This window comes from Pinus tabuliformis, chromosome 5_2, assembly GCF_031772625.1.
Source record: "Pinus tabuliformis cultivar Carrire ecotype Pingquan chromosome 5_2, CPIR1, whole genome shotgun sequence".
Lineage (NCBI taxonomy): Eukaryota > Viridiplantae > Streptophyta > Pinopsida > Pinales > Pinaceae > Pinus > Pinus tabuliformis.
In genome coordinates this window covers 588,770,022-588,783,276 of record NC_142306.1, presented here as the reverse complement: position 1 = coordinate 588,783,276, position 13,255 = coordinate 588,770,022, and positions in this window count along the sequence as shown.

Here is a 13,255-nt window from a genome sequence, read left to right as displayed (position 1 = left end):
TCCAGGAGAAGCTGGAAAACGAGAGAGGGTTGTAGCTCTCTGCAGGTTGCAGCCTGCATACTGGTAAAGGATTGCACCAGTACAATTGTAAAAAGAAGTTTCTAATTAAAGAGAAGATAGAGACGAATTGCAACAGGTGGTTTTCACTCACATTGGGTTTCCACCTTACATCTTGTGTTCTTGTGTGCGATTGTCTTTCTGCTCTGTTTACTGTTTCTGGTTACTGGTTATTTGATTCTCAAACACAGATTAATAATCATCATCAGAAAGATAAAGTCATTTAAAAGTTTGCATTGTATACGCGGGTTTCCTTCTGCATAGTTGCGTATATACGCGGGTTTAATTAACTAAAGTAGCGTATATCATTTGATTTTGAAAAAAAAAAAGGAATATTTGACTTGATAATACTGATTCACCCCCCCTCTCCGTATTATTTCCAATAATTGGTATCAGAGCAGTTCCTTCAAAAGAAGCTTGATCGCTTGAAGGAAGATCTTTCATCATGAGCAACTACGAGAGGGAAGCATCAATCAGGCCACCGATTTTTGATGGGACAAACTTTGTATATTGGAAGGTAAGAGTTACTGCCTATCTTCAATCTCTTGGTATAGAAGTCTGGGATATCATAGAAACAGGGTATACTTTTCCATCAGCAACTCCTACAGATCCAGCTGAGAAGAAGAAATATGAAACAAATGCAAAGGCAGTCAATACTCTATTAGGATGCCTATCTCAATCAGAATTTGTCAAGGTAATGCAGTTTAAATCCGCAAAAGAGATATGGGACAAGATTGTTCTGAGCTATGAAGGAGATGATCAGGTAAAATGAGCAAAACTTCAAACCCTCAGGATTCAGTATGAAAATCTCAGGATGTATAATGATGAAAGTGTGGCTAACTATTTTCTTCGTGTAGATGAGATTGTTAATTGTATGAAAAATTTGGGTGAAGAAATAAAAGAGGCTGTTGTGGTTGAAAAAGTTCTAAGATCTTTATCCCCTAGGTTTGAATCTAAAGTTTCTGCAATAGAAGAAAAGGAGAATCTACAAAACCTTAAAATGTCACAGCTGCACGGAATTCTAACTGCTTATGAAATGAGGAAAGGAGGTCCATCAGACAAGAGAGAAGCTGCCTTCAAGGCTTCAGGCAAAGGAGAGTACTATGAGTCAAGACACGTGTCAAAAGAAGAAGAAGAATCAAATTTTGTCAGAAATCTTCAACGGGGTACTGGAAGATTCAGAGGTAAGTTACCTTTCAAATGATTTGCTTGTGGAAGAGTAGGTCACTATGCTTCCAAACGTCCTCATAAGGATAAGATTGACAAGGGAAAGGAACCTGTTAGATGGAACAAGAAACAGAATGCAAATAAGAAAAGCTATTACACTCATGAAGACAGTGATGGACTATCAAATAGTGATGAAGATGAACGAGGTAATGACTATAAACTTTTAATGGCTTTTGAAGATGATGATTACATGGATGCTATAGACATGGATAGCTTTTATGAAGAAATTTCCAGACTCAAGACATGTTTACAAGAAAAGAATGTGTGCGTTTGTATTTTGAGCTCTCAAAGATCAGAGGCTAGTTAAGCTCTCGACTTGAGATCATCTATGGTGTGTAATCTTATTTTGAATTAATATTGAAGCCTGCTGGGCCACCAGTCTGAGGACTATTCGTTTCCAAGATCATCTGAGTTGTTGAGATTGTAAGGCGTGTTGGAGAAGCGAAAGGGAGTCGCGCAGTCCACGCATATCTCTGGTTGATGTGAGGAAGTTATGCTTCAGCGTCCACTTCGATAAATTCAAGTAAGTTACGAAGTCCATCATCTTATGAAGTCATCATCCTTGTAATTGGTATCAGAGCCCTGTTCTAGTCCTGAGTCTATAATCTATAGACAGAGCCTTGAGAAAGCCAGGTAGCCTTTGAAAGGTATCTCTGTTAAGCATTGTGCCGAGTAGATAAACGCTTTCTCGAGTCAATCTCTGGTTTAGATTATAAATATGGCCAATCTCTTACGTTCATTCTCTTCTATTGATCGTAAAGTCATTACTGAAGTTTCATCAAGGTCTAATGAGTTTGAAATTGTTGAAAATGAAAATCATGAGATTGTTGAGAATCCTGAAAATTGGACTCCTCCTGCTTTGCATGCTACTGATGTCTATAAACTTCCTATGACCTTTATGCTTAAGAGAAAGTCTTTTCTGACAGAAGTAGAGATATCTATAAAGATTTCTGGACCCTCTACTCAAATCCTTGCTTTGAACTTATTTTCTGATGATGAAATTAAAAAGTTCCGTCAGTATGCTAAGGATGGCAAATATTTTTATCTTCATTTTGGAGGTATAAGGATAGGACTTGCACCATTATTCCGTCATGGAATAAACACCCCTTGCATTGCTGAATTATTTGATACTCGCCATCAGAATTATGATCATGCTAGGATTGGAACTATTATGGGAAATCTTGCTACAGGTTGTCAATATGGGACAATCTATCCTGACTATGCCATCAGCCTGAATGATGTACACTTGAAAGATTGTTGGAAATTATTGACTGGGGTTCAAGGGTTAACTATGGCAGAAGAAAGTGAATACCTCTCTGTGATAGGGCAAGCTTCATTTCAGCTTACCAACACTGCACATCCAAAGTTGAAACAGCCTGTATTAAAAGACTGTGTCACCGTTGGCTTATCTAATGCCCAAGTTGAAGGTGTTTTATATGATCCTACTGAATTACCCGGAAACTGGTATTTCCAATATAAATCCATAGCTGATGAAAAGAAGCCTGAACTAAAAGTAAAACGAGTTGCTATTGATAATGGCCAAGTAAAATTGATTCCTCCAAGGCCAAAAGTACCTCGTCCTATTACCAAGCAGAAAAGATATGTGTTTCCTATTGCTCCAACTGAAGTTCCTTCAAGTAGTCATGATTTGTCCACTATCCAAGAAGTCAGTCAGAGTCAGACTGAGCCTGTAATGTCATCCACTACATTGTATATACCAGATTCTAAGCCTTTTTTACCCACTGTAAATAAAATGCATCGCATAGGTCGTTTTCCTCCAGTTGAAGAATGGCAATATGCCAATCGCAGATTTGTCAAGGGTGGCAAATGGCCTCCTCGTACAAAGTTCTGCACCACTTCTTCCTCTTCTCGACAACCAATCACTCGTGCAGACTGTGCTCCATTAATTGAACATAATGCACAGAATACCAATGATCTCGATGAGACATATCAGATCGGCAACTATTTAACTACATGGTGTGCACATGCAGAAGAAGTTTTAGATGATTTGGGTTGCCAAAGTGAATTAATTCTGGCAAATCTTAAACTTCTACATGATGAACAGACAGCCGATAGACAACATAGAGAAGAAAGAGAAAGACGAAGAAGAGAAAAGAAAAAGAAAGAGTCACAGCCTCCAAAGTTTTCTAAAACTATGGAGATTCCTCAAAAATGGGAAACAAGTGATTCCCAAGAAGAAGTAGCTGAGTCTAGCAACAACCAAATTGGTTTCAAACTTCTGAATTCCATTGAAAATAGCAAGGGTTTCTTTTTTGGTGTTGAGAGTGGAAAAGCCCAATTCAACTACAATTCATAGAAATAAAAGTGAATTGGCTACCTTTGAAAATGCTGCTACTCTATTTCCATCATTCATAATGCCCTCCCTGCAGAAAGCTAATATGTATAAAGAACCAAAATATCCACGAGTTGAAGAGGATTTATTTGCTACTAATTCATCTGGATATGTTCTAGATTTGGATAAATCTAAAAATCCAGCTGAATCGATTCGAATATGGATTGGTGCTTTGTACCAAATGCAAGTTGTGTCTAAATTAGATAATTTCTCAATTTTCTTGCTAGCAGAAAAACGTATGGCAGGAATTGTGTGGGACTGGTGGATGTCTGCTTCTAATGAAGAAAGACAGAATGTTGCAGCGTTGGGTTTAGCTACTTTAGAAGTTTTGTTGCTTACTCAATTTGTTCCTGAACCTACAGATGAAAGAAAGCAAATAATTACTGATCTAACAAGAATGGAGTTGAAAGATTTAAAAGATCTAGATCAGTTTGGGTCTGAATACATGGCTAAGGTGTTTAAAGCAAATTTAAATAATGACCCTACCCAGAAGGTTGCTTTCTTATCAAAATTACCTGGAAATTTAGGAGACATGATTATGAAAGATATTGAAGTTCAAGGTAAAAAGATTGAACAAATCTATTGGATAGATCTCCTATTCAGGTGTCAAGAAAAAGTTAAATATTTGTGCTGGCAAAAACAGGTTCATAATGTTTCTCCAAATCTGAATGTGTGTCGTTCTGTATTACCCTGGACTCCTTTTAGAAAAAGACGAACTAAGAAGTATGGTAAATACAGACCCAAAAGAGTTTCTAATCCTAGAAGGCCATTCAGAAAATTTAGATATGTTAAAAAGAGGAAACAACCAAAAAGAGATAATGCTTGCTTCATCTGCAAGCAAGAAGGACATTTCGCCCGAAAATGTCCCAAGAGTTCCTCTAATAAATTGAAAGCCTGTTTTGAGATTGATGAATTTGCAGATGACTGGTCAGTGGTTGATTCAAATGATGAAGTATCTGATGTATATATTTTGACTGATGCTTCTCTATCTGACACTGAATCTATGCATGAAGTCAGCCAAAAAATGAATATTTGTTATTCTGGTTTTGAAAGTGAACCAAGTGAATTTGAAGAAGAAGAACATCATTATAGTGATGAGACAGATACAGAAGACTTTACAGAAGAAGAGTCAGATCATTCTTCTATTGAAACTGTTACTATAGCAGACTTAAAGGACTCATTTCCCAGTTTAAATTCCTTGCCTCCACAGCCACCTGTGAGTTCTTTATGTCCTTATCCTAAAACAGTCGCGTCTTCATCCTCATCACTCCCTGTAAATAATTCTGCTCTAGATGAAGAAAATGCTTTTCTTAAAAAGATGGTCAAATCAAATAATCTTTTGTACATTCCAGTTGAAGTCCAAGTTCGTGGTGAATGGGTTAGTGTTGATGCTTTTATTGATACTGGTGGATCCAATAATCTTGCACGCCCATCTCTTTTCAAAGGCTTATGGAAGCCATTGCAGCATATTATTGTTTCAGAAACTATTGGTGGATCTGTTAACCTTACCCATTATGTCGATAACATTTCTTTGAAACTTGGGGGGGTTACTATCAAAATCTCTGCAATTCAACATTATGATGCTTCTGCAAGTCTATTTTTAGGAATGCCATTTATTAATTCAGTACTGCCAGTGACAATAAGTGAAGACAAAATAATTTGCAATGTCAAAAAGAAAGCAGTAGCAGTTCCAAGATTGACAATGGAAAATTCAGAAGCCAGAAGAGAGCAGAGTCAGAAGAAGGTAGGTTCCAGAAAAACCAAAAATGAGTCTCATGATTGGAGAGAAGCGCTGATGATATATGAGGCTAAATCACAGCCTACCCAAAAAGCCAATAGAGACCCCAATTGGTCCTCTGAACAATCCAGTATATATGAAGAATTATTAAAATGTTGTTCGAATAATCCTCAAGCGTTCTGGACTACAGAAAGTCCACAGCAGGAAATCAAGACACTACATGATAATGGGGTAACCGGTAAATTAATACCATGCACCCCTGCTGAAGAAAAAGAAATGAGAAAGCAGATTCAAGAATTGTTAGATCTTCAGTTGATTGAAAAGAGTGAATCTCATTACTCCTGCTCTGCATTTCTTGTCAGAAATCATTCAGAAATTGTTCGTGGTAAGGATAGGATGGTTATTAACTACAAGCCATTAAATGCAATAACAAAAAGCTTTAATTATCCTATGCCTAGACAAGAAACCATTATGCAGAAAATTCAAGGAAGTAAGATCTTTAGTAAATTTGATATGAAATCAGGCTATTATCAGATTCAGATTGCAGAAGAAGATCGCCACAAGACTGCTTTTACATGTCCTGCAGGTTTCTTCCAATGGAAAGTTGTTCCTTTCGGGTTGAAGAATGCTCCTGCCTTCTTCCAAAGAAGAATGGATCATATATTCAGCAAATATGATTTCATCGTTGTATATATTGATGATATTCTTGTACATAGTTCAGATTTAGAATCTCATTTGAAACATTTACAGATATTTCTTGATGAGGCCAAGGCACATGGTCTTGTTTTGTCAGAAAAGAAAATGATCCTGTTTCAAGAAAGTATTGATTTTCTTGGAATACATGTCAGCAATGGGAAAATTCAGATGCAGCCTCATGTGTTAACAAAACTTTCTGAATTTCCTGATCAGCTAGCAGATAAACATATGATTCAGAGATTTATAGGAATTTTAAATTATGTACATAAATATATTCCGAATCTCTCTGAAAAAACTTCTCCAATTCGTCAATTTACTAATGGAGGTTGGTCTGATGAAGCTACTAAAGCGGTTCAGTTGCTTAAGCAAGAATGCCAGAATCTGCCAGCATTAAAACCGCCAGGTAATGGATTTTTGATTTTACAAACAGATGCATCAGATAACTTTTGGGCAGCCACTCTTCTTGAGAGAAAAGGAGAAGGAGAAGAAATTGAAGAAGTTCTTTGTGCATATGCCTCGGGAGAATTTCAGAAACATCAAAAAGGTTATTTCCCTAAGTATTTAAAATTCATGGAATTAGTACGAATTAAAAATTTTGCAGGAGCCAAATAGATTTCAAAACAGCTAGCTCGAGGAAGATTGTTAGCATGGCAAATGTGGTTTCAGATGTATGAGTTTGATGTTGAATGGATCCCAGGAAATTCTAACTTTTTAGCAGATGCTTTGACAAGAGAAATGAATAAGGTTCATGTACATAAACAGAGTATGTTTGATATTTCAGATAAATCTGCTTCTGATGATAATTTTGAAACTTTTGTACAGCGGTTTAAGATATTAGAATTTCTCTTACCTGACCTTGTTGAAGAAATAAAGAAGGTAATTGGTTTACGATTAAGAAGAAATCAGTGGATTCAAAAATGCCAGGCTTGGCAGCATAAAAATGTTGGTATTTTTCTTAATCTCAACGAAGAATTGGTAAAGGTTTATCCTCTACCAAATTTACAGGTAAAAGTTTATTTCAAATTGTTGGATGACACATGGAACAGCCATTACACTCCAGAAATGATCAAAGTTTTAAAGACTTTGAATTATTATCAAATGATTGGTGGAATTGATTTCTCTGTTGCTGTTTATGTCTCTGCAAAAATGTTAGATCTTGAGGAAGTGAATATGAATGGATTAGTTGAACGTTTTTTAAAATCCCTCAGGATTCCTGATATGTTCGAAGAATTAGAGGCAGCCTTTTTGCAACAAGTGGATGAAAATTTTGTATCGACTGATTCTTTTCCACAATATGAATTGTTCCAGCCTTTTGCTGATTGGGAAATAAAGAATGGCAGATGTCAAAAGAAAGCTCAGATCAAAGCTTCCCAGTGTGTGATGAGAACCCTTCAATATCTCAGAACTTTTACAGAGCCTTGGGATTATCAGAGTATGGAATTCCGCAATCCAATAGAACCTAATCCGTTCGCACAAGTGTATGGCACGGATAGCATTCTAGAATCTACATTGGCTGAAAATCCAGAGCAAATAAAAAAGGTTTCTATGTGGCTTCAAGAATTCCACTCATTAAAATTACCAGAAAAGATCTCGATGATTAAAACACTGGAGCCGATGCAAGGAAAAAGAGGAGTGTTAAGGTTAATTATTAATCAAAAAGCATTAATATCTATCAGTGTTTCATCCAGAAGCTGGACAAAAGATTCTGTATGTCTGATAAATTTGCTATTACCAAACCGGGTATGTTTAGCAATGATATTTGAAGTTGGGTGGCAAGATCATCAGTGCAAATTGTGGGTTCAAGCAGCTATCGAGCAATCAGTCAGCATGTTTCAAATTTTTAAGTGGGATTTGTTAGATGGAGTTGAATTGGCAGTACAATCCCTGCCAGATTTTAGAAAAAGTAAGAAAGATTCCTTCCTTGGGATTGAAATTGATCCATTTGCATACGTGAATAGGTGGAATAAAGATGATTATCTCTATCCATTAAAGAGTCTACGGAAAACTGCAGATTCCATAAAATTTTCGTATGACACAGGCCAAAGTTCACATGCACCACAAAAAGAGGCATCTTCAATAGCAATCCATGACTATAAAGGAAAAGCAAAAGTTGGAGAAGAAAAAGAGACCGTATTTGTCGATGTCTATCAAGATGCTCACGTACAGAATGACCCTACTTGGGAAAAGGAATATTTATCGTGGCTTACGTCATCATTTTTTTTTTTATTTCAAACTTCTGAATTCCATTGAAAATAGCAAGGGTTTCTTTTTCTGTAGGGAAATAACCTTTTTGATGTTTCTGAAATTCTCCCCATCGATACCCTGTAATTTTAACTTGATGAAAAAGAAAAATTTCTTGAGAAGTTAGAATGTGAAATTGTTGGCCTTAGAAAAGAAATTGAGAAAACAAAGGCTCTTAATCTTAAATTTGTTAAAGGATCTGAAACTCTGGATGAGATTATCAATGTACAACGTTCTCCACTAATCAAGACAGGTCTGGGTTATAATGGAGAAACATCTCAAGCATCCACCTCAAAGAGTTATCTTGATGCAGCAAGGAGGAATGAGCAAAAGCCCAATGGAGATCATCAGGTAAAGTAGGGATGAATTACATCAAGATCAAACAAAGACTACCAGGTAAACCAGGGTCAATCCATCTTAAGGGTGAACAAAAGCTACAATCAGCCACAGGGAAAAACTTCTCAATTTGCTTCAAGAATGGATGACAATAGAAATTACAATCATTTGGCTGGTAGATTTGATAATCGCAGAAGTTTCTTCAATGGCCAATGTTTCTCTTGCCATAACTTTGGTCACAAAGCAGCTCAATGTGTTGCCTATAAGACAATCATGACTAGAGAAGCTCAAAAACAAAGAAGTATGACTAGGATTATGGAAAGGACCTATAACAACTTTTCGGCCCTTGAAAATGAAATTGAATGTTCTATTTGTAATAACTTCGGTCATGAAGATTCTGAATGTAGGAGCAGGTTTCGGCAGACAAAGGAACAAGCCTCAAGCACCAGAACATGGAGAATAAAGGAACCACAACCAGAAAGATGTGGGATAGCTTTTTATGTAGAAGGATAGGAAAATCTATGGTACATCGACAGTGGATGTTTGAAGCATATGACAGGTGATAAAGAAAAACTTGAATCATATACTGCTTTAGAAAAGGGAAAGAAAGTCTCTTTTGGAAATGATACCCATGCAGCTATAAAAGGAAAAGGCACTGCTCAGTTGAAAGAAAAGGTCAAAGCTGGAAATGTTTTGTATGTTGATGGCTTGAAGCATAACCTACTGAGTGTCAGTCAGATGTGCGATCAAGGAACCGAGGTAATATTTCGATCAAATGGAAGTAGTGTTCATGATCTCGATACGGGAAAAACAATGATCAAAGGTAGAAGAACTCCAAATAACCTATACATATTTGAAGAAGGACAACAACAATGCTATTTGAGCAAGGATGGTGAACACTGGTTATGGCACCGGAGGTTGGGGCATATAAGCTTTTCACAAATAAGGAAAGCATGCAAATACCAGGCAGTTCGTGGTCTTCCAGATATCAAAATTCTAGACAACACAATATGCAAATCATGTCAGTTTGGTAAGCAAACCAAAACTAACTTTCTTGAGAAGGAAGGATCAGCTAGCAGACCTCTTGAGCTAGTCCATACAGATGTATGTGGTCCATTTAGGACAAGGTCACCTCGAGGAGAAGAATACTTTATATTATTCATTGAAGACTTCTCCAGGATGGTTTGGTTATGACTTATGAAGCACAAAGACGAAGCATTCGAAAAATTCAAATCCTTCAAAGCCTTGGCTGAAAATGAATTAGATCACAAAATTAAGTGCCTCAGGTCTGACAGAGGTGGGGAGTTTACCTCAAATGAATTTTTCAATTTTTGTGAAGAACATGGAATAAGAAGGGAATTCTCTACAGCTAGGACTCCTCAGCAAAATGGAGTGGTGGAAAGGATGAACAGAATGGTCCAACAAATGGCTCATGCTATACTTGATGAATCTGGAACTCCCGCAACATTTTGGGGTGAAGCTGCATTTGCTGCTATTGTTATTCTTAACAAAACAAATGTCTGAGTGAACAACACTCAAACTCCTCATGAGCTCTGGTATGGTGAGACTCCTTCGGTAAAGCATTTCAAAATTTTTGGAAGCAAATGCTATATTAAGAACAATGATGAACAACTTGGAAAACTTGAACCTAGAGCAGATGAAGGCTTTCTCCTTGGTTATTCTCCCCACAGCAAGGCATATAAGTGTTACAATAAAAGACTTGGAAGAATTGTTGACAGCATTGATGTAGTGGTTGATGAAAAAGGATACATTCCTAGGCAAGTAAATTATGAAAATATCGAAGAGGATGAAGACTACTCTCCAAATCAAACTGATGATGAAGAAGAACCCCAAGAGGCACCAGAGGAACATATAAGGATAGAAGAGAAGACTCCATCCAGGTACGTTTAGAAGAATCATCCAGAATCTCAGATTTTGGGGTAGAAAGAGGCAGGTGTACAAACAAGAAGAACAATTGCAGAAGCCTCAAGCTATTTGGCATTGCTCTCCTCCACTGAGCCACAAAATGTAAAAGATGCATGCAAAGATGAATGCTGGGTCAAGGAAATGGATGAAGAACTTGAGCAGATCGAAAAGAACAACACTTGGGAGTTGGTTCCTAGACCAAAAGATAAGAATGTCATAGGGACAAAATGGATCTTTAAAAATAAGTTGAATGAAAATGGAGAAGTAATCAGAAACAAGGCTAGACTTGTGTGTAAAGGGTATGCTTAACAAGAAGGAATAGACTTTGAAGAAACTTTTGCTCCCATTGCTAGACTTGAGGCCATCCGAATGTTCCTTCCTCTCTCAAGCTTTCAAAAGTTCAAAGTATTTCAAAAGGACGTGAAATCAGCCTTTCTGAATGGAGACTTAGAAGAAGAAGTGTACATTGAGCAACCAGATGGTTTCATTCTTGGGAATGATCCAAATCTTGTATGCAGACTAAAAAAGGCTCTCTATGGTCTTAAACAGGCTCTAAGGGCTTGGTACTACCGTTTGGACAAATATCTTCATCAACAAGGATTTTCAAAAGGATCAGCAGATAGCAATCTCTATATAAAAATTGAAAATGACAAATTGCTAATACTTGTTGTGTATCTAGATGATATTATCTTTGGAAGCAATGAAGAAGCTATGAGTCAAAGCTTTGCCTTGGTGATGCAGAAAGAATTCGAAATGTCCTTGCTTGGAGAACTGACATACTTTCTTGGATTGCAAATCCAACAAAATGAAGGCGGTATCTTCTTGTCTCAAACCAAGTACCTCAAGCAGATTCTGAAGAAGTATGGCATGGAAGATTTGAAACCAGTATGTACCCCCATGGTTACAGGATGTAGCCTCAGTGCAAATGATGAATTAGCAGCAGTGCATCAACCAACCTATAGATCTATGATTGGAAGTCTACTTTATTTGACAGGTACCCAACCAGACATCATGCATGTAGTGGGAATAGTTGGAAGATTTCAGGCAAATCCAAAGGAAACTCATCTTCAGGCAGTGAAGAGAATTTTCAAGTATCTTCAAGGAACTCAAAAATATGGCTTATGGTATCCTAGAGATACAGATCTCACTCTTCATGCTTATACAGATGCAGATTGGGCTGGAAGTGTGGATGACAAGAAGAGCACAAGTGGTGGTGCATTCTTTATGGGTTCCAGATTAGTATCTTGGTTCAGCAAGAAACAGAGTTCGATTGCTTTATCTACAGCTGAAGCGGAATATGTGGCTACTGCATCTTGTTGCACTCAACTTCTTTGGATGATGCAAACCTTGCAGGACTTTCAAATCACTTGTACACCACCTATCTCCATCTTATGTGATAATACAAGTGCAATCCACATTTCAAAGAACCCAACCATGCATTCAAAGACCAAGCACATATCGATCAAGTATCACTTTCTCCGGGAACAAGTATTGGAACAAAAGGTCAAATTGGAGTATGTTCCTTCTAAGGAACAAGTTGCTGATATTTTCACCAAACCATTGCCCAAGGAGACATTTGAATACCTCAGACAAAAGCTAGGAGTAGTTGATGCATCATCTTGCTGTTAAAACTTGTCTGTTTCAGAGAAAAATGGGTGTACGCAAGTTGCCTGAGGAGGATCCGCGTACATACACCGGTTTGTGTAGAGACAGTCGCGTATATGGATGTTTGATGGATATTAGTAGGAACAGGCTCTGGTTGAAGATATTCTGATATGGGTTTGACAGAGACCATCCGACACAGGTTCAGGGGGAGCAGATAATCTTTTAACAATGCATTGTTGGCATTATCTTAGAAGCCTTTGGTTCTAGTTCTCAGCTGTTGTTGGTTTCAGGTGGAATAGAGGCAGAGGGAGAACAGAAGGAAATCTTGGTTGCTGATCTGAATGGTGATTGTCAGATGCTACTACTATCAGTTATTGGTGACTTTCATAAGTCTTGTTCTAGATATTTCGTCTCTATGTCATGTATCTCTTTTGTGGTATCTCTTTTATGGTGTCAAGGTCATGTAACGGCCTATTTTGGTTTCCCCACTATGCCTGGGATGAACATGTAATGAACTTGGTTGTCATATATCCCCACATGGTTGGGTGGATGATCCCCACTTGGTTGGGTGATGGATGTATGTATTGAGTCTTTTGGTGATAGGAAGGTCTTTTATGATGTATAAGTCATGGTTCTTCTTGAAGAACATCTTTTGCAGATCTTGCCTACAGTCAGGGGGAGCATGGTCAACACAACAGGGCAGAAATTTCAGCATGTACTCAGGGGGAGCATGTTGGGTCCCTATAATACTAGATATTACCCCATTACTATTGTAGTTATACCCCTTATTTATATTTTTGTGCCCCTATTACCCCCATATTGTTATTTTTGTGCCCCATAGAATCCCTCTATTGTTATTTTTGTGGCTTTATATTATTATTGTTAGGTCGGCTGGATTATATTGTGACTCCTTAGACTCCTATATATAGAAAGGAGGTTTTGTCATTTTATCATCCAAGAATTGTTCATTTATGTAATGTAAAGGAGGTTGCCCCCTCGAAGAGGCTGAATTCTAAGGCGTTGATCTATCTTTTCTATCTTTTCTTGAGCTGGTTTCATAACATTTGGTATCAGAG